This window comes from Lissotriton helveticus, chromosome 3_1 (assembly GCF_964261635.1).
Source record: "Lissotriton helveticus chromosome 3_1, aLisHel1.1, whole genome shotgun sequence".
In the NCBI taxonomy this organism is placed as follows: Eukaryota; Metazoa; Chordata; class Amphibia; order Caudata; family Salamandridae; genus Lissotriton; species Lissotriton helveticus.
This window is the reverse complement of record NC_136061.1, coordinates 1737098725-1737122406: the sequence shown is the minus strand read 5'-3', so window position 1 is coordinate 1737122406 and position 23682 is coordinate 1737098725.

Genomic DNA, 23682 nt, shown 5'->3' with positions numbered 1-23682 from the left:
CGGGGCAAAAAAAACCTTTCATTTTTTTCGATTTTCGCGGGGGGATAGCCCGGTACGCGCACCGGGGAGCGTACCGGGGAGCGTACGATGGGGAAAAAAGAATGACAGATTTTTTTTTTAAATGTAGCCTTTTTTTTTTATAAATTGGAGGTAGTTCTAAAAAGAACTGTTTTTTTTCTTCTTTTTGTTGTTTTATATTTTTTTTATGTTTTTTTGAACATTTTGTACTTTTTCTGGCTTTTATGAACTATTTTATATTTTTTTAGTTATTTTTATGGTGAGAAACAAAAAACAGGGATTTGTAAACGACTCAACTTGAGCAAAGAAAAATAAGGAAAAAATTATGGGGCATATTATCAAGGGGCTTTATCTCCGCTTTTTTGGCTTTAAAAGCCAAGAAAGCGGAGATAAAATTATCTCCCTATTACCAAGCTGTCGCTAACACCAGTTAGCGACAGCTAATAGGAGATAGTGACCATCTTGGGCCCCGCTTTGCCCCGGGGCAATTGTGGTTGTCACCAGCACGGTTGATGAGCTTTATGCTCTGCTCACCATAGGTGATGGTCTTACCACAAAAAATACAAGTGATCTTGAATTCACCAAACTGTGGTTGTATGTTTGGGACCATCTCCCTTGTCTCTGGTCCCGATGGAGTTGGTTGCTTTCTTTTGGAGGTGCTGGGTGAAGATTGGGGAGGGTTACTGGCCAGTTCTCTCACCTCTGCCGCAGCATAGTTGTTGGGATGCTTGCGCTGCATGTGCCGAATCATGGTGTTATTGCCAAATGAATATTTCTTATTAGGGTTCCCCCTTGAAAGTTCAGAGCCACAGATTTGGCAAGTCACCTTTGCCGCATTCACTTTCTTCTTGCCCTCTGGGATGGAAATAAACTCCCATACAATGTGCTGCTTTGGCCTATAAGGGGTATTGTCTTCTGGCAGGAATGTCCTACTCCCCTCCTCCTCCTCCTCCCCCTCCTCCTCCTCTTCTTCTTCTTGACCACCAACATGATGTTGTGGTGGTCCTCTTAGTGGTGGTGGTGGTGGTGGTGATGCTCCAGCTGCTGCTGCTACTGTAGCCATTTTAAAGTACAAAATATTAGTCACAGATCTCCAAACAGGTCTTCCTCAGTCAAAGGACAAAGTCTGAATAAGGAAAAAAGGTGGGGGCTTTCATCATTTGTAAAAAAAAAATGTCCTGGACCAATGAAAAGTGTTATTTTCAGGTCACATGACCCGGGCTTTCATCATTTGGAAACCAAAACTGTTCTGCACCAATAAAAAGTGTTATTTTCAGGTCACATGACCCGACGCGCTTACGCTACGCTACAATACCCCTGTACCCCAAAACCCAAACCTATCCCTGAACCCTAAAAATACCCCTGTACCCCGAACCTCAAACCTAGACCTCAACCCTAAAAATACCCCTGTACCCCAAAGCACAAACATATCCCTGAACCCTAAAAATACCCCTGTACCCCAAAACCCAAACCTACCCCTGAACCCTAAAATACCCCTGTACCCCAAAACCCAAACCTAGTCCTGAACCCTAAAAATACCCCTGTACCCCAAAACCCAAACCTATCCCTGAACCCTAAAAATACCACTGTACCCCAAAACCCAAAACTTTCCCTGAACCCTAAAAATACCCCTGTACCCCAAAACCCAAACCTATCCCTGAACCCTAAAAATACCCCTGTACCCCGAGCCTCAAACCTAGCCCTCAACCCTGAAAATACCCCTGCACCCCAAAGCACAAACATATCCCTGTACCCTAAAAATACCCCTGTACCCCAAAACCCAAACCTACCCGGAACCCTAAAATATCCCTGTACCCCAAAACCCAAACCTAGTCCTGAACCCTAAAAATACCCCTGTACCCCAAAACCCAAACCTATCCCTGAACCCTAAAAATACCCCTGTACCCCAAAACCCAATTCTAGCCCTGAACCCTAAAAATACCCCTGTACCCCAAAACACAAACCTATCCCTGAACCCTAAAAATACCCCTGTACCCCAAAACCCAAACCTAGCCCTGAACCCTAAAAATACCCCTGTACCCCTGTACCCCAAAACCCAAACCTACCCCTGAACCATAAAATACCCCTGTACCCCAACACCCAAACCTAGTCCTGAACACTAAAAATACCCCTGTACCCCAAAACCCAAACCTACCCCTGAACGCTAAAAATACCCCTGTACCCCAAAACACAAACCTACCCCTGAACCCTAAAATACCCCTGTACCCAAAAACCCAAAACCTAGCCCTGAACCCTAAAAATACCCCTGTACCCCAAAACCCAAACCTATCCCTGAACACTAAAAATACCCCTGTACCCCAAAGCACAAACATATCCCTGAACCCTAAAAATACCCCTGTACCCCAAAACCCAAACCTACCCCTGAACCCTAAAATACCCCTGTACCCCAAAACCCAAACCTAGTCCTGAACCCTAAAAATACCCCTGTACCCCAAAACCCAAACCTATCCCTGAACCCTAAAAATACCACTGTACCCCAAAACCCAAAACTTTCCCTGAACCCTAAAAATACCCCTGTACCCCAAAACCCAAACCTATCCCTGAACCCTAAAAATACCCCTGTACCCCGAGCCTCAAACCTAGCCCTCAACCCTGAAAATACCCCTGTACCCCAAAGCACAAACATATCCCTGTACCCTAAAAATACCCCTGTACCCCAAAACCCAAACCTACCCGGAACCCTAAAATATCCCTGTACCCCAAAACCCAAACCTAGTCCTGAACCCTAAAAATACCCCTGTACCCCAAAACCCAAACCTATCCCTGAACCCTAAAAATACCCCTGTACCCCAAAACCCAATTCTAGCCCTGAACCCTAAAAATACCCCTGTACCCCAAAACACAAACCTATCCCTGAACCCTAAAAATACCCCTGTACCCCAAAACCCAAACCTAGCCCTGAACCCTAAAAATACCCCTGTACCCCTGTACCCCAAAACCCAAACCTACCCCTGAACCATAAAATACCCCTGTACCCCAACACCCAAACCTAGTCCTGAACACTAAAAATACCCCTGTACCCCAAAACCCAAACCTACCCCTGAACCCTAAAAATACCCCTGTACCCCAAAACACAAACCTACCCCTGAACCCTAAAATACCCCTGTACCCAAAAACCCAAAACCTAGCCCTGAACCCTAAAAATACCCCTGTACCCCAAAACCCAAACCTATCCCTGAACACTAAAAATACCACTGTACCCCAAAACCCAAAACTTTCCCTGAACCCTAGAAATATCCCTGTACCCCAAAACCCAAACCTACCCCTGAACCCTAAAATACCCCTGTACCCCAAAACCCAAACCTACCCCTGAACCCTAAAAATACCCCTGTACCCCAAAACACAAACCTACCCCTGAACCCTAAAATACCCCTGTACCCAAAAACCCAAACCTAGCCCTGAACCCTAAAAATACCCCTGTACCCCAAAACCCAAACCTATCCCTGAACACTAAAAATACCACTGTACCCCAAAACCCAAAACTTTCCCTGAACCCTAAAAATACCCCTGTACCCCAAAACCCAAACCTATCCCTGAACCCTAAAAATACCCCTGTACCCCGAGCCTCAAACCTAGCCCTCAACCCTGAAAATACCCCTGTACCCCAAAGCACAAACATATCCCTGTACCCTAAAAATACCCCTGTACCCCAAAACCCAAACCTACCCTGAACCCTAAAATACCCCTGTACCCCAAAACCCAAACCTAGTCCTGAACCCTAAAAATACCCCTGTACCCCAAAACCCAAACCTATCACTGAACCCTAAAAATACCCCTGTACCCCAAAACCCAATTCTAGCCCTGAACCCTAAAAATACCCCTGTACCCCAAAACACAAACCTATCCCTGAACCCTAAAAATACCCCTGTACCCCAAAACCCAAACCTAGCCCTGAACCCTAAAAATACCCCTGTACCCCTGTACCCCAAAACCCAAACCTACCCCTGAACCATAAAATACCCCTGTACCCCAACACCCAAACCTAGTCCTGAACACTAAAAATACCCCTGTACCCCAAAACCCAAACCTATCCCTGAACCCTAAAAATACCCCTGTACCCCAAAACCCAAAACTTTCCCAGAACCCTAAAAATACCCCTGTACCTCAAAACCCAAACCTATCACTGAACCCTAAAAATACCCCTGTACCCCAAACCCCAAACCTAGCCCTGAACCCTAAAATACCCCTGTACCCCAAAACCCAAACCTATCCCTGAACCCTAAAAATACCCTTGTACCCCAAAACCCAAACCTATCCCTGAACCCTAAAAATACCCCTGTACCCCAAAACCCAAACCTATCCCTGAACCCTAAAAATACCCCTGTACCCCAAAACCCAAACCTAGCCCTAAACCCTAAGAATACCCCTGTATCCCAAAACCCAAACCTAGCCCTATACACAATAACCCAAACACACCCTTAAAACATATACCCCAACACCACCAAACTCACCCTTAAAATACTCTTGAACCCCTAAACATATACTCCAACACCCCCAAACTAAAACCATATACTTACCTTATACTTAAAAATTAAAAACATATGCTTTTACCATTCAGGCTTTTACAACGAATTTCGTTGTAAAAGCATGCGTGGTAAAACCATATATGATATAATGGCATGCGTTTTAAAATTTTGCGGACTGATGGTACTTTCGTACTAATGGTATGCGGACTAAAGGTATGCTTAATGAAATATGCGGGATAATGGCTGCAAACCGTTGCAGATATCGTGATGCACAAATATTATATGCAAAAATATTGCTGAATAGAATATCGATTTTCTAAGGTAAGTAATATCAATGTTAAAGATATCTAAGTTGTTAATGTGTACAAAAATAACTATGTTAAAATCGAAGTGAAAAATTTCTATGTTGCTAATATTGTTTTCAACATTTTTGTTGCTAATAATATCTTTTTCAAATTATTTGTATGTATTATAGTATATATTTTGATTGGATGTATTATGAAATGTTTGTATAATAATTGTTAATGTTTTTTTCATATAGTTTGTACATTTTTAGTTGCTTCTAAATGTAATTTAATAGTTCATTGTAATTTTTTACTGCTGAGCGGGTTATGGGATTTATAGGGGTACAGGGTTGGAAGTAAATTAATTATAATTCATTAATAATTTGCCATTAATATTCCTTATTTAATTGACAATTCATTATGTAAATTGTGGCATTTTTTTATTTTAGTTAAATTTTAGGTAAGTGTTGTTGGGTTTGTAGGAAAGGGTGGCAAGTTAAATATAATTAATTTATTATTAGTTAATTATTAATAATTGTTTAATTGATAATTACTTATGGAAAATGTGTAATTATTATCATTCTGAAGATATACTTTTGGTGTGTGTTGTTCAGTTTGTAGAGGTATAGGGTAAGAAGTTATTTATGTAATAACAAATGTAAAAATAGGTATTCATTCAATAAAAAGTGTGTTATTTACTATGTTATGTGTCAATTGTGTTATGCCTTTTAAGGGTAAATAACATTAAATTTGTTGACTGTTATGACTGTGAGAATATAGGGGCTCTTTACAGTGGCGGTGGGACGAGCGTCTGTCCATCATCGACTCGGGCAGGGGAATTCCTGAAAAGATGTCAGTGGTTAAACAGCCCAAATACAATGTGCCTGCTGGGCTGGCGGGTAGAAAAGTGCTCAATAACAGTGCGGCTTGTGCTGCAGCCCGTCATGCACATGTGCCAGGCACCATGTGGTGCCTATTACACTAATGTATGTGGAGGTCATGACTGATTTGCATATGGCTGGATCCGAACTGGGTAGGCAAAGTGAGCTAAAGAACCATGATGGATTCAAACCAGATCTGTAACTGAGAGTTAGTGTCTGTAAGGTTTCAGCACTCTGTCCATCATCTCCTTGTGTTTGCTTTGTTCGCCCTAAGTTGGCAGGGTATGCTTATATGTGGGGCAATGCTCACTTTTCCACTGGGTTCAATCTAGTCTGGCTGATAAGGGGTGTTACCCCGAAACCTGTCCCAGGATACTTGTTTCTGGTTCAGTGAAGACCTTGCTTGATAGTTTAGACTGGACTGTTCTCATGAGGAACAGGGTCAAGACTGATTTGCATATGGTTGGGTCCAAATTGGGGCGGCAAAGAGAGCTAAAGAACGTTGATGAATTCAATCCAGATCGGTGAGTGTCTGAAAAGTTTCAGCTCTCCTTCCATCATCTCCTAGTGTTTGCTTTGCTTGCCCTAAGTTGGCAGGGAATGCCCTGACGTGGGTCCCTTGCTCACTTTGCCATTTGATATAAGTTATCCTGGCTGATTTGGGGAATTACCACAAAACCGGTCCCAGGATGCTAGTTTCCAGTCCAGTGAAGACCTGGCTTGGCAGTTCGGGGTGGACTGTTCCCTTGAGGAAGAGGGTCAAAACTGATTTGCATATGGCTCTGTCTGAACTGAGTGGGCGAAGTGAGCTAAAGAACAATGATGGATTCAAACCAGATATGTGACTGGGCGAGTGTCTGAAAAGTTACAGTGCTCCGTCCATCATCTCTTTGTAAATATGTTTGTGTTTAAAAAAAAATATATAACATTTATATATATTTCAAATTATTAAAATATATTTAATTTACATTATATCATTGTTATATGTTAATATATTTAATCTTTACCATTTCTAAATATATATGTTAAAAAATTATATTTTTATAAATGATATTAGTGTACGCTGATATTTTGTTTTGTTATTTACATTATAAGTACAGGAAAACTATATTAATGTGCTTGATATTCTTGACTCAAAATATATATACCACCATATTTAGGGTTTCAATGTTTTGTCAGTGATCCACTTTCCTAGTTACTGCATCATTTATTATTGTTAGGAATGGGGGTCTATAGTTGACAGGATGTTACCCTGTCCAAGTAGAGACCTTTCTTCCTATTCAGAATAAGGGGAATACACTTCTAAAACGACCCCTGCTCACCCCCCTTGGTAGCTTGGCTGCTGTGTGAAGTGCAGCAGTATGGCGTGCACTGCCCCCAGGTTACGGTGCGGGCAGCAGTTTGGTGATGGTTGTCCAGCAGCGGCGGTGAGACCACGGCTGCAGTGCAAAGTTATGCGGTGCTCGTTGTGGTGCTGGCAGGTCACAGTGCAAGCAGCGGCATCATTGTTGATGAAGTGCTGTCGTTGTCTGATGAACTGCAGTCAATGACACGGCATTGGTAGGCCAAGGCTGCAGTGCGGGATGAGGGTGATGCGTCCTGTAACTTACGAGTGGTGCCATCGAAACACAGTGCAAGCAGCGGTGTCGATGTCCGCATGGAGAGTCGATGTCGGGGATACCAGGGCGGCAGCGTGAAGCGAGGTAGTGCGAAGTGCGGTGGTACTCACAGTTCATGGTGCAAGCAGCGGCACAGTGGCGGCATCAGACGGCATCACGGTGCAACCAGGGTTGCACTGCGACGTGCGGTTGTGCCCTCTGCCGTGCTTTCAGGACATGGAGCTAGCTGTGGGGTCATTGACGGTGTCAGGTTGATTTTTCTTCTATTGCAGCACAAAACACAAAGTTGCCAAGCAGATTAACTTCTTCGCTGTTCTGGAGAGTTCTTGAACAGGAGGCAAGCTCGACCTCAAACCCTTGGAGAAACTATCAAAGAAGTTGCAGAAAGTTCAGTCCAGTCCTTTCTCTGCCCAAGACAGAAGCAGCTACTGCCGATCAACACAGCAAATGGTAGTTCCTCCTCACAGCTTCTTCAGCTCTTCATTTTGGCTGGTTTGGTAGTCCAAAAGAGTTCTAAAGTCCTGGGGTCTGGGTCCCAATATTTATAGCACATTTCCCTTTATTCTTTTGTGGTAGAGAGTCTCTGAGCTTAGTCGAAACCAGTTCTATCGTCTCTGGCCCAGCTTCCTGGCAGGAGGTGGAGACAGCTTTGTGTAGGCAGACCAGGCCTATTCATGTGCAAGGAAATCTTCTCCCACTACTCTAAATGCAGCCAAGTTCTGACTCATCCAGGAAAGGAGGCAGGACACACCTCAAACCCCCAGTGGCTGTCTACAGTGAATGCACATCCCCAGCACCCTGTCACTATAGAGCCATACAGTCAATCTTCAACCCAGCAGAGGCACACAGGATGGATAAGCAATAAAATGCCTACTTTCTAAAAGTGCCATTTTAAAACACATAATTAAAAAAAAACTGTTGTTACTAAAAAGATGTGTTATTAAGTTCTAAGTTCAGAGAGCCCAGATTCCATTTCCCTATCTTATCTAAATGGGACGTTATACTTGTAAGATGTTACAAAGTATCTCTTATTCTTTGCTGTAGGACAGATAGCCTTTCAATAGTGAAAAACAAAATACACAGTATTTCACTATCAGGACATGTCACACATGCCAGTATATGTCCTACCTTTGACCTACACAGCACCCTGCCCATGGGGGTACCCTGGGCCTACGTGAGGGGTACCTCGCATGTAAGAAAAGGGATGGTTTGGTACCTGGCAAGTGGGGACCCACTTTCCAGGTCGACATGGCAGTCACAACTGCAAGCAGACACTGCTGTGACAGGTCTCAGAACCCTTTGAAGGGCTGCTTGTGTGGGTGGCACAACCAATGCTGCAGGTTCACTAGCAACATTTGATGTGCAGGCCCTGGGCACACACTGTGCACTGTACTAGAGAACTAACAGTGTATCAAGTAAGCCAAATATGAAAACACCAATCCATAAACATAATTTACTATAGGAGTACCAGCACTTTAAAACTGATCAGCAGTGAGAAAGTACGCAGAGACACTAAACCAGCAAAAACAGAGTCAAAACCAGGAGGTCAAAAAGCAAAATGACTGGGGCAACATGCCAGAAGATGGCAGGTCTAGCGATTTCTGTATGTGTTTAGGCGGTTCTAAGGGTTGAGGTAGGTGTCATCATAAATCTATTCTCAGTAGAAGCTCCCTATCCTGGTAAAACTGCCAGCAGGAGAGAAAATCCTTTAATCCGTCAGGACATTTACTCCACACTGGATACCATTGTGGCAGAACACCACCTACTGAGTGAAAGAACAACATGTAAATGTATTCATTTAGTCTACAGTTAAATATTGTGTTTGTATGTGTGTATGCCTGTCTTCACATGCACACATGGAAAAGGGTGGGCGTTCAACTGACATACTTGGCTATATTTGCCTAGTAAAGCACTACCTATACTTACCAAAAAATAGGGCAGTGGTTTTACCAAATAGCTATACCACGAAGGAAAGCTTACTTGCATGTTGAAAGCAAAGTGTATGATGACCCCCACAGGTACCATGCCCATGCCTTAAATTGATTTACTGATGCTGCCAGCACAATATTGCTATTGGTAGCCTGGGGGATTTGCTCCAACACTTACCAAGCCATCCTTTTAACCACTTAATAACTTTCATTGTTATGAGCCTTACCTAGGAGGGCAGAATTTTGAGGGATTATAAAAACCCAGCAGTTACTAGCACATTGACAAATCATTTTAGAATATCCGTCAAGTCGCGTTTGTTTGTCTTTCCTGAAAAGTATTATGCCCTAGATTGCACCAAAAACATTGTTACATCAAACAAGAACATTTCTATGTTGTGCAGTTATGCTCTGATATTAACATTTATAAAGCACACAATCAATCACCCTCGAGAGAGTCTCTCAGCACTGTTGCATGCTAATACAAGTCTGCAATCACCAAAGGAGTTAGAAGAGCAATGTTTATGAAATTTCTTGAACGGGACTAGGTCAAGACAAGATCATATGTACCAGGGTATCCTGTTCCAATAATAGGGGTCTAGATATGCAAATGATCTGCCCCCATGTCTGACAGTACCTATGTCGTGGGGGCGAAGTAATAATTGCCCACTGGACCTCTGTGTGTATGTATATAAAGCTGTAGTTTATTCCACAGTTAGAGGGGGACATTTCCAAAAAAGGACTTGTGTACTAGGTTGAGGAGTTTGAAGAGGGAATACTTTATTATCGGTAGCCAATGCCAAGATCTGAGCATAGGCTCCAATGGGGAGCGAGATGGCAAATTACAAACCAGGCCGGCAGGTGTGCTTTGCACCACCTATAGTTTGCCTAAAAGTGCTTTGTTTGCTGCAACTATAAGGACATTATCATAACATAGGTAACTTACAAAAAGTGCCTGGGTGTTGGATTTTCTGGCTGTAAGGTGCAGCCATTGGAAAGCGCTCCTAAGAAGGCAAATAATTCTCAAACAGGACACAAAGATGGAATTGTTCCCGTTCTTTCATAGAGAGGCTATCGTCTATCAGTATGCCCAGACTTCTAATGACCCTTTTAGGGGTAAGGGCTGTCCCCAATTCTAGAGGCCACCAGCCTTCAGACCAAAAAGAGGGAGCTTATCCAAAGAGCAAGATCTCGATCTTTCCAGTGTTCAATTGTAGTCATTTGGATGACATCCAGAGGACTATTTTTTTTCATACCTTCACTGAATCTTACCTTAGTAGATTCAGGATTTTGCCCCATGGTTATAATAAGTTGCATGTTGTCAATGTATGAAATGGCTTTAAACCTGCATGATCTTATCATTTGAGCCAGGTGGACCACATAGATATTGAAAAGGGTGGGGCTCAGAGAAGAATCCTTTGGTACCCCCTTTCCATACCCATAGTTCAAGAGTTAAAGAGATCTAGCTGCACTGCATGAGTCCAAACTCTCAAAAATATTTAAGTAAGTTCAGATGTTTTCTGCCGCCACCAATCTCTACCAGTCTTTGGATTTGAATTGAATGTGTGATGATGTTAAATTCTGCGGATAGACTAAGTAGTACTAACATGGTTCGGTTTCCTTCATGCAAGGAAAGTCTAATGGTGTCTAGAACTTCCTCCAATGCTGTTTCTGTGCTGTAGGATGCCCGAAATAACATAAACACTGCCCACAAAATAGGATCTGTTTTTTATCTCTTCATCTTGCAAACCAGAATCACGCGGTTATGTTACCTCAAGAGGAAATAAAATCCTCTGAGAGCTTGTAGTAAAATTTGTGGTAAAATACTACCACAGCTACATGATATACCTCCATTCATCCTCAGTGGAACCCAGAAAAGGGCCATATAGCAGTAGGCGATAAATTATGTCAAGACTTTGGGGAAGGGGGCCTGAACTGTGAGGAATATTAAAAAGAAGTGGCACAATGCGAGGAGGCAGGGAAGGAGAAATTCTCAAGGATTCAACTGGCTGAAGTTCCAACTGGAGGGCCTTCCGGTCCAGTCTGTCTTATGACTTTATCAGTTTGTCCTCTCCACAGTCCACCTCATCTATAGGCTGCCTTTTTCCAACAACACTACTATGTTACCAGGTAAGATTATAAGCCTGCTCTCTCTTCCGTCTCACTCTTTGCCGTGCCTGTTGGTTGCATATGGCTCTTCTTTCTCCATCTTTAGATCGTTGATCTGCCCAGTTCTCTCAGAATCCTCAAGGCACTAAAATCGGGCTCACCCAACGACCCGTGTGCAGCCAGGCTTCTGTCGGATGTGGCTGATACCAACAATCCTGAAGTGAACTTAATAATTAACCAGTTGCTTCAAGACACGCATGTTCCAACACTTTGGAAGCAGGCATTGATCCTTCCCCTCCTAGAAAAGTCGTCTCTGGATCTTCTGCTACCTGAATATTACTGCCCTATTTCGCTCCTTCCTAGTTTGGCCAAGGTTTGCGAAAAGGTGGTTACATCCCAACTTACCAACTATGTTGAGTTTTCAGGCCTGCTTTATTCGGCACAATCAGGCTTCTGTGCATCTTATAGCACGGAGTCAGCACTGTTAGAAGTGTCGGAGGCGATTCGGGAGTGCGTGGATGCCGGCGGGAGAGCTGCTTTGGTTATGCTTATTCTCTCGGCGGCATTCGACACGGTACCCCATTCTTTGCTCTTTGACCATCTATCAGAGATAGGTATTTCTGGTTCGGCCCTACAGTGGATCAGGTCATTCTTGGAGGGTAGGTCTTGCTTCCCCCGTGTTCCTCTGTGCCTATGCAAGTGACTACTGGAGTGCCGCAGGGGTCATCACTTAGCCCCTTGCTTTTTAACATCTATCTGACTCCGCTGATTTATCTTGCGGAGTCCTTAGGGGCCAAAGTGATGGCCTATGCTGACGATACCCAGCTTCTGTTTTTTTGGAGCAAGTCGGATGACTCGGTGACAGTGGCCCAACATTGTCTGTCTTCCGTTTTTCAGTGGCTGGCGAATGCCCAGCTGAAATGTAACAAAGGAAAATCTGAAGTGCTTCTTTATGGCTCGTTTACAACGGACTTCAAAGAAAGGCTTTGGCCCCTTGGTTTTCCCTGACCAACTGCGGACAAAGGTGCCGCTGAAAACCTTGGCGTCTGGTTCGATGAAAACCTTCATTTTTCCACACAAGTGAAGAGGCTGGCTGGTACATGCTTTGGCACTTTAAAAATCTTGAGGAAGTTTCTTCCTCTTCTGCCTGGTAGTGCCAGAGAGACTGTGGTCCGGGCCCTCATTCTGTCTAGATTAGATTATGCCAATGCACTTTTAGTAGGCAGTCCAGGCTTTCTTATTAAGAAACTGCAAGTTGTCCAAAACGTGGCGGCTAGACTTCTTTTGGGCTTGGCCTCGAGTACTGTACTGTACTTGGTTTTTCCCATTACATTCTCCCGCCATTCCCGCCATTCCCGCCACCCCCTCCCCCTGACTGCCCCGCTCCCACCTCCCAGTTGCACAGCCCTCCACCCTCCCCTACATAATGGCGATCGCTGTGGGGGAACGCGAGTGAGTCCTCCGACCCCGGTCCAAGGCTTGCACTCTCCCCTGCAGCTCCGCTGTGCTCGGCGCTGCCACTGGAAGCCCCACCCATGCAGGATTCGAGACTGCCCTGCGCCTTGCGCCCTCCTGGCTGGTTCCAGTGATTCTGGTATTCTGACTCTGGTTTTTGCTCAGCCCCCCTTGTTGCTCTTATTGTTGCTCTGTTGGTTTCTTTTGTTTCTGTGATTGTGCCCTACTGTACTGTACTTGTTTTTTCCCAATACGTTCTTTCACCATTCCTGCTGCCGTATTGCCCCATGACCCCTCCCCCTGACTGCCCCGCCTCCCAGCTGTACGTCTCTCCCCCCTTCTCTGCATAATGGCCGCCGGTGGGGTGCCGAAGGTGCGCATAAGGCAAGACTGTCTGTGCCCGTCCATAACCCAACCGCGGCCAGCTACAGGAACCCTGGCTCACCTAGACCGAACCGCTAAGAATCCACCACCATCCACACACTCAATCCGGGAAGACACGCCGACTGTGAAAGATTATCGCCGAACACCACCCACGGACAGTTCTCATGCAGACACTGCTGTAGATCCTTGACCAACAACAAAGCCCCCACAACCGCCGAAGGCACGCATGATGCACGCACCGCCGGAACCCTGACATGCATCCTCCTCAACGTGCCCTCCCTGCACCGACACACCGTAGAGATCTGGACCTGATCGACACCCACTCACCCAATGTCACCTTCTTCACTGAAACCTGGACCACCGCCAACTCCGGCCCGACATCGCCACTGCCATCTCTGGCGGCTACAAGATCCAAAGAAAGGACCGCCCCCACCGCCCAGGAGGAGGACTCGCCATCGTTCACAAGAACCCCCTCTGACTCTCCACATCCAGCACGAGGGACCCCCACTCCAACACAGAATACCTCCATTTCCAGATCCAGACCAGCCTCAGGACCACGCTACAAGGCACCTAAATCTACACCCAGTCCGCAACCACCATCGCCGAGCTCGCCTCACCCCACGCCATCACCTCCATGGACTACATGCTACTGGGGGACCTGAACTTCCACCTCGACAACTGCAATGACTCTGACTCCACCACTCTCCTCGAAAACCTCAGACTGAAGCAGCTGGTCAACATGCCCACTCAAAGAGCTGGACACACCCTCAACCCCATCTTCGCAGGAGAGACAAACATCCGCTTCAGCCACACCACCCATCCCCTCTGGACAGACCACCACTGTGTCCATTTCACCTTCAACACCTCCACCGCACCCAAGCAAGCCCCACGCCTGCCAAAATAGGAACTGGAGCAAAGTCACAGAGCAACACCTCAATACTACGCTCCGCCTAACCCTCCCTAATGCCATGACCGACACCAACTCAAACAAAGAATTTCACCACTGGATCTCCTACTGCGCTGACAAGCTCGCACCCTTCCACCACCATGCCAAACAACACCCTCTGAAGACCACCCGGTTCACCACAAAACTTCAAGAAGCCAGGCGCTCATGCAGATGCCTCGAGAAAACCTGGCGAAACCAGAAAACCATGGAAGCATGGAACCATGTCAGGTGTGCACTGAAGGAATACCACCAGCTAATAAGAGACATCAAACGGACCTTCATAAGAGATAAAGTCCAGACCAATGCTACAGATGCCAAGAAACTGTTCAACATCATACAGCAGTTTGCCACACCCACCAGCGAGTCCACGTACATTACAACTTCCCAGGAACTCTGCGACAAACTCAGCTCCTACTTCCGTCTTAAGATGAAGGCCCTCTACGACAACTTCAGCGAATGGACACCAGACATTTCCCCCCTCGACACCGCTGCCGATAAGCCAACCATCATGACCTGGAATCTCGCCACCATCAAACACATCACCGCGACCATGAAGAAAACCCACTCAGGAGCCCCAAAGGACCCCTGCCCATGACATATTCCACAGGGCTGCGGCCGCCATTGCACCCGCACTAGGACGGACCATCAACACCTTCTTCAGTTCTGGCATCTTCCCAGACGACTGGAAGCGGGCAGAGGTTAAACCCCTCCTCAAGAAACCAGCGGCCGACCCAACGGACCTGAAAAACTACCGGCCCATCTCTCTATGCCCCTTCGCAGCCAAAGTCACCGAGAGACTCGTAAATGCCCAGCTGACCGCCTTCATTGAAGAGAACTCCATCCTAGACACCTCCCAGTATGGATTCCGCAGCAACCACAGTACCAATACCACCTTCTTCGTCGTCTACTGATGACATCCGCATGCTACTCGACCAGGGACACACTGTGGCCCGCATCCTTCTCGACCTCTCTGCAGCCTTCGACACCATTTCACATCGCATGCTCGCAGCCAGACTCCACGGTGCAGGGATACAAGGAGCCGCCCTCGACTGGATCCAATCCTTTATCTCCGGCAGAACCCAGAGGATCAGACTCCCTCCCTTCCTCTCCGATCCCACTGATATCAACTGTGGAGTACCCAAGTATCATCGCTCAGCCCCACCCTCTTCAACATGTACATGGCCCCCCTCACGGCCATCGTCAGACAGCATGGACTCACCATAGTTTTCTACGCCAACGAAACCCAGCTCATCCTCTCACTCACGAAGAATCCCGTAGACACCAGACTCTGCTTCCATGAAGGAAAGAAGAACGTCGCAGCCTGGATGAAAGACAGCTGCCTGAAGCTCAACTCAGAGAAGACCGAGGTCCTCATCCTTGGACCCTGCATCTCTGCATGGAACAACACCTAGTGGCCCTCCGCCCTCGGGAACTCACCCACCCCTACAGACCACGCACGAAACCTCGGCATCGTCCTCGACCCCTTTCTCTCTATCCTCTGCAGGACCTTTAAATGGATCCCACCCGACTGCAGAGGGACCGTCACCCACGCTCTCATAACCAGCAGACTGGACTACGGCAACTCCCTATACGCCAGAATCAACAGAACTCTTCTATACAAACTCCAAACCATCCAAAACGCCGCAGCCAGACTCATACTCAGGATACCGCATCACGAACACATGACCCAACACCTATGAGACCTCAGAGACCTCCACTGGCTCCCCGTCGAGAAGAGGGTCACCTTCAAACTCCTTACCCATGTCTACAAATCCCCCAAAATCGGACCCAAATACCTCAACAAGAGAGTCTCCTTCCATGCACCCAAGAGGAACCTCCACTCCACTGACCTCGCCCTGGCAGTGGTCCCCCTCATCTGCAGAAACAGAGCAGGTGGGAGAGCTTTCTCCTACATTGCAGCCAAGACCTGGAACGAGCTCCCTGTGAACATCAGACGCTCCCTGGCCCTGCACCCGTTCAGGAAGGACCTTAATACCTGGCTCATCAATTGATCAAAAGCTGCTCCCCCTCTACACCTAGCGCCTTGAGACCCTCACGGGTGAGTAGCGCACTTTACAAACCCTTAATTGAATGATTGATTGATCTGGAAGAGGCGGAGCACCTTGTTACTCCCATACAGAATATCTTCAACAAGAGCACTTCACAGCTGGGCAGTAATGCTCTTCCTAAATCACTTCTGACGATTGTAAGTTCACTGCCGTTTAGCTGAGCAGCCACAGATGCTTGTTTCACCTATGAAACACTCACCTCCACACAGGCTTCAACTAAGAGGTACATCTGTATAAACCCCCACACACCTCCTCCCATAATGGTGCATCTCCGGTATCCTCCCAATCAACTTAGGGAAGAGGAAATAGCCCTCATTCATCAATCTCCCTCTCCCTACAACTTTCCAGTTTCCACCTCTCTCTATGCTTGTTAACCCGCTGGCCATGTCAGATGGCCATGCATGTGCTGGATAAAGGTTTTGGCACGTCTTATACTGCTGACTGGGAGGATCAGTTTTGCCAACTTCATTCTAATGTGCAGGAGAATATTCATGCAATGAGCAGTTACTCTCTGTTAGATAGCTGACTCTTATAAAGGACTCCCTCAGATGATTGGTAGGCAGACCCGTGCCTTGGATAACCCTGTGAAATGTTACCAAGGCTTGGCCTAGATGCACCAAGAATGTTTTATAACTATAACCTTAGTTGAATAGAGTGCAAGACAACTTGTCTTGACCATAAAGATGATGCAGGCTACAAGCAAAGAAGCCCATGTCAATTCTTCACAACCAATACATGAAGAAGATTCTACAGAAGCATCTAAGCATACAATAGAAACAATACCTGCCAACCTCACACCTTTGGCACAACCACCTGCACCACCTACACCTCCCAACTTCCAACATAACCAATTCAACCACCCAGAACTCAAGACAAGTCTCTCATATTACTACCACCATTGTTAGGGGAAAACCATCAAAATGAGTGCTTTAGTTTGTAAAAAAAAAGCAACTCCTTCTCTCGCACAGTTACTGCCACCATTTTGGTCTAATAAAACAATCTACACTTTTTTTATTATAAAACATGTCTAACTGTTGTCTGTGTTGAATGTTTGATGATGCATTTACTGCATTTACTACATAGGAAAGTGTTATGCCTCTTTCTTTGTTGGTGCACCTTCAGTGTGCAATTCATTTGAACATTTCATTTTGATACTGAAATCATTTTCTAATTATTTATTTTGCCTGAGATGCAATGCATTAATCTGCAAAATGTTTAATACAGAAAGAAAGACATTAAAGTTTGAGTTATAAGTAATTTATTAAGAAGAATTACTTACAATATTTATCATTTCATTAATATTTTTCCAGAAACTAAAAACTGTCCTTGTGAATGGTCAGAATTAAATAAAATGGATACTTGAAGCGGAGGTGAGAAGCTAACGTGGGCATAGAGTATGGTTTGACAAATGACGAAAACACATCAAGATACATAAATAGAACCAGTTTATATATACAGGGAAAACCAAAGTCCAAAGCCTAAAATTGTCCCCCAAAATAGTTAATTGTCCAAAATGATAATAACATCACTCCCACAAGCCATAGGGGGTGTCCAACTCAAGTTCCTGCATTGGGGAAAATGTACCTGGTCATCCTTGCACTCTGTATTTACTACAATGATGTTCAAGTCCTCCTCTGATGCAGACATTAAATGCTGGCCATGGTAGTATCAGACACCCCACTTGAGGACCGAATCACAAAGGTAGGAGGGTAAACAGATATCACAGACAAATAGGGAGATGGGACAGCAGGAGATGAGGTGGGTTGGGGAGGCAGGTATAATATAAGACCTGCAATCAATGAAGTCATGAGGCCACATAACGTTCAGCTTCTCAAAGTATCGGGACGCATCCTACTAAGTCCTGGATTTCCCAAGTAATCGCTCCTTTAAGCACTCCAATAAGCCTCAGGGCCTCTTTGATAGTAGCCAAGGACACATATTAGGGGTTTTAACCTTCATGTTACCACAAAAAAGATAATTTCATAAGCATTTCCATTATGACAAAATCAGATTAGTCAGCACAGAAAGTAATACTACTGGACATGCATGCTACCAATGTAAAAGTTTTAAACCTTTCATAACACACAAAAAACAGATGTTAACTATACAATGGAAGGTTAGAACAAATCTCAAATTGAACACATGACAGGACTCCACCCTAAAAACACGAGCACTTTAGTGAATATTGCAAAAAACATTAATGTTGCTGCTGCTTGCATTGTTCCAGCTGAGCATGGAAGGTCATCTAGGCAGCTGTAGGGACCCTCTTGTACACTGGTGTCATGCAGGGGTGCTGAGATTGAAGATCGGAGAACAAGTCCAGAATTCCCTTGGCCTTGATGTGGGTTTAGTAACAAAGGTTCTCCCAGTGCTTGCAACATAATTTTCTCCGCTGGATGTGCACACCCACTGTACGTCAGTGCATGGCATTGTCACACTAGATTTGTATCCGCACTGAATTACTTAGCTGGGTCTGTGGACCCCAATAAAGCTGAGTGTAGATTTCAACTGCTCCCTTACTGATGATATCTAATTCAGCATTGGTGAATGGGGAGGCCTTCTCATCAAGCCCCTTAGTCATGTTGGGAGTAAGATTAGTTCATGGAGCAGATGGAGGTGGAGGAATGGTATTGTGGTGAAATGTTGATTGCTCAGAATGATCACAACATCATCAAATTCATCTATCTGCATTCTATTTCCCATTTGTAGCAGTAAGGTTTAGACTCCAACCTCGGGGCAAAGGCTCCACATTCAGGAAGTAGTCCTCTGCATACATGAGGGAACCCTCTGCATGAGGAAGATATATCTCTGCATGCAGTAGGGAGACCCTTGCATGTAGCAGAAAATATAAAAAAAATTGATATAATTAAAAAAGTGGAAGGGATTTATTTAACTAATATATGTGTGTAAAGTAAAGAGCACTGTATGTTTGAAGCCCTCAGACATGAGGGTAGTATGTGATACTTATAATCATTTGTGGAGGGAGAAGGAAAGTGTGATCCATTCAGCTTCCTTGTTCATAGTATTTATAATCAAATGAGAAGGGATCACTTGTCCTGCTTTAACCTGGGTTTGCAGGTAGCGTACTTCTGTCCCAATTAAAAAACCCTCATGCACGCGTCTGATGTTAAGCGAGAGCGGTATATCTTGATTCTCCGCTTTTTAGACTCATGTGTGCATAATCATGGGGTTAGTGGTTTATGCACCCTCCACCAGGAGGGAAACCCTTGGTTACAGCAGTAGTGATTAGTGATATGGAAGTGTTGTGCCGTGAAAGAATAAAAAGGCTCGTATACCCTGTATCTCCGATTTTAATAAAACAGGGTGCAAAACTATTAAAATTGTGGGTGTGTGTATTGAGACAATTGAGGTATCTCACACACTAGTATTTATTGTTCTAAAAAGGTCAACATGTTTCAGCCCTGATTCGCCAGCAAGGGTCGATTAGGCTTTCTTCAGGACCAAGTGAAAATAGAGACCAAGGGTGTCTTTGTGATGGTGATAACACTAGAACTGGATTGTATGTTCAGATGTAGTGAATGGTGAAGGGCATATTAGTCCTTCTCTATTGGTGGTCCCGTAGGTACCTTAAAACGATCCGTGGCGTGCTGGCCACGGAGCCCTCGATGGTCTAAGGAGCCTTCTGCAGTCCTGTCAGTACTGTGCTAACTCTGCCATTTAACTAATATATGTGTGCTAAGTAAAGAGCACTGTATGTTTGAAGCCCTCAGACATGAGGGTAGTATGTGATATGTTATGTTGTAATGAAGTGTTAGATTGTCTGAGAAAATGAGGAGTCAACTAATTGTAATCTAGAGCATAGCATGTTAGTTGACAACATTTTGTTAAATAAACAGAGTTGGCTCAGGATGGTATATGTAAACAGTGTGTTAGTCGTCCACCATTCATCATTGACAAGAGACAGTCCAGCCATATCAATGCAGCAAACAAATTAGGAGTTTAAGAAAAAAAATTGTTAACTAACTGATCTTGCACTTGAAGACCCTGACCGCTATTCTGTACCCCACCCTGGGTACCTGGATGTTGGCTTAGATCACAATCAAGATCCGTTTGTAAGCCTCGTCGCATGGTGATTTTTGAATTGCAATTTGAGGATCCCAAAAGTGCGTTCATTAATGGCTTTTGTGTGTATGTATATGTGGCCTAGTGTACATCTGTTGAGATACTGTGGTTAAATGTTTGTAGGGTGTAAGGAGTTCGGGAGAGAGAGCATTGGAAGGGCGAGATTTTGATCGATACCTTATCACTATTGATCTAAACCTCGATCTGGTCGACTGAACCTTTGTTGCCTGTCATTGAGGGAAGAAAGTGCATCTCTTACCAAGTTAGTTCACCCAATAAAGGACCCCGCTCCAAAAGATCACAAACAACTTCTAGCTTTCAAAAGTTTATTGTAATGTTAGGATAAGCTGCAAATACAGGCATCTCAGAATGAGATTCACGAGATACACAGGTCCAACTACATACATGTGCTCTCTGAAAGCCCTCAGACGAGCAACGGAAATTACCAGCACAAGTTCTAAGAATAATAAAGCTATCAGCATTGACGCATATTGAGATCTCTCCTTCATTTAAGTTGGAGGAAAAACACACAGGTTAGGCTGTCCCTACCCTGCTCTAGATGGTATCCCTACTTAACCAAGTCTCAACCTAACAAAAGGTGTCAGCAGTGAATGACCCCCAAGGGAAGTCACTCACTCTTAGTCTCTTGGTGAAAACCTATAGTTCTCCAGTCATGACCCCTCTCTGCCTACCCATCCGCTCTCTAAAGGGTCCTCAGGCATCTGCTCTAACTCCACCCAGGGGTGCTGTCCCTAATACAAAACAGTCAACAACATTTGAGACGCCCCTCGTGAGACGCCCCTCACGTGGTGTAGCTTCTGGCTTTTTCCATGCTGCTTTGTATTGGGCCTCATACGTTGGAGTTGACCTTGCTTCTCAGACTCTTCTCCGGCCCGCTGATACCCCTTAAAACATTCCGGAACCCTCCTCCATGTCTGGGCCGTCTTCTGAACAGACCTCTATTCATATTATTTATAATTGGATCCCCCCTTTTCTCTTGCAGACAGACATCTGCAGCCAAGATCCCAACTCTCATAGACTTCCAAAAAGTTTCGCAACATTTCTCGGCCCAGACCAGTACGTGTAAATCAATGTTAAAACATTTCAGGCCTACAGCATTTCTCATAATAATTATAGCATTCAACTTCTTCATTAATTAAAGCATGTTAATACTCTTATTCTATTATTCAGTAAACACATCTATACATCATGGCCCATTAATGCAATGACCAAAACATTAGTGCAATCTATGTCGTGAAAAGAAACACCTTCTAGCTCTGGCCCTGAGGCCTACCACATTCTGCGTTTAACCACATGCCATCTTACATTTTAACAGCTACACGACATGGATTCAGGAATAATCACATCTAATAAAATCATATAGTGTCACACATTTCTGTATTAGTTCCACTTCTACTTAAATCTCTACATTAGCTATACATTCAGAATATAATTGCAGATACTACTAGCACTCATGGCATTTCTCCTCATGATTTGTGCTTACTACAGGTAAGTGTGATGCACTCATACATTTAGGTCTGTTTGCGCTCTCTCAGTTCCCCCCTTTGATGACCTCTCGGGGTCATCACTAACATTTAAACTGCAGTTATTGCTAGCATAACTTGTCTCTGCGCTTCCAGAGCCCTCAGACTCCTGTACTGATTATCTTGTATGGCAGCCAATCTCTGCAGCTGCTCTCTTTGGGCCCTTTCTGACCTTTTTGCTCTGTACCATTTGAATACCCTCACCAATCCCCACAATATGATCCCACAGATCAATATTATGATGATAGGTTTTAGTATATACCACACAAAGCTTTTGCCTAGGGTGGAGATCCACCCTCCAACTTCACTCATTCCGTGGCCCACCTTTTCCCAGACATTTTCTCTACTCAAGTCTTCGATCTCCTTGTGAATATCAGTTATGTTCCTAATAACTTTCTCAAGGGGCTTCGAATTGTCTGGAATGTAAGTACAACATTCCTGGACCTTCAAAGCCTTACAGACTCCGCCCTCTTTTGCTAGTAGGACGTCTAACGCAAGACGGTTCTGAAGAACCATAGCCCTTATCGATTGCATCTCTCCTTCTACCAGCATTAAGGACTGAGCAGTGCTGGCAGACAACCTGTCGACGACTGTTGCCAGTCGTCTAATTTTAACATCATTAAGGATTAGTCCCAAAAGAGGGAACACAGCTCCAAAGACATCTCCAACCATTTCTGCATCTCCTATATCTCTCCTTCCCCTCGATGATGTCTTGCCCTCGATGATCTCTAAGTCTTGTGCATGATATATTTTGGGGAAGACAATTGCTAGGTAACATGATCCATACCAGTTGTCAGGTAGTCTCACGTAGGCATTTCTTCCACATACAAAATACACATTTGGAATCACTTGCATTCCCTTCAGGAAATCCTTAGTATAGTACTCTATATTGAAAGCATGTTCACAGCTGACTTCTCCCACGTATACATTTTCGTAATACGTTTTGGCTCGGTGAAGACATAGCTTTCCTCTCTGCGTCTTATCTAAAGCTATTGGACCACTACTACCCTTTCTCTTGTGTGCCTTCTCTTCCTCGGTCCAATCTGTTTTCCATTGTCCTGATTTTTTCAAAATCTTTTGTCTCCTGTAACGATCATCCACCTGCCCTATGAACTTCTTCTCGACTTCTGACACTTTGCATGTCAGGTTATTTCTACGGGCATGTGAAGTATCTAAGGTAATCCAAGGAATGAAGAACTTGGCCAATCTGTCTTCACTCTTCCAGTAGTCCCATTTGTTCATCTGCTTATAATTTGGGACTTCTGGCAACACTGAATCATAGTTGGAGAAATAGTATTCAAAACTATCTCTCCCATAAAATATACTAAGCAATAAGCTACATGTAATGCCATATGTCAGCGGGAGGTGATGATATCTAATGCCTTCATCTACAGACGCCGGCAACTGCATGCAGACGTAACAGTCCTTAACCTCCATGGCATCCACGTATTCATATAAGAGTTTAGCATAAGCATTTGACCTAAAGTCTCCTTGGGACTCATCTACGTGTAACCTGCGGGCTTCTGCAGCTAATAACGCTTTCTCTTGAGTGTTTTCCCTTTTCTCACCAGCAACAGTGGGTGTAAGCGTTTCTACAGATTTCACATCAGTTACCTTCGCCTCTTCCTCATGTCCCTTTACATAAGAAATTGTTACCACTAAAGCTATTAATATTATCACTCCTATTATTAGTGTACCTATTATACATTTAGCTCTGCGGTTCTGGGTGCCGGCTTCCATTTCGTCAGACAATATGGCTCTCTCTTATCTTGGCACAAAGTTCTTTTCTTCTCGTTCCTTTACAGTCTCTTTTTACTCTTTTTGTCTTTAAAATCCACACAACTGGAAGCTGACAACCTTCTTCGCAAAGGTCCTTTA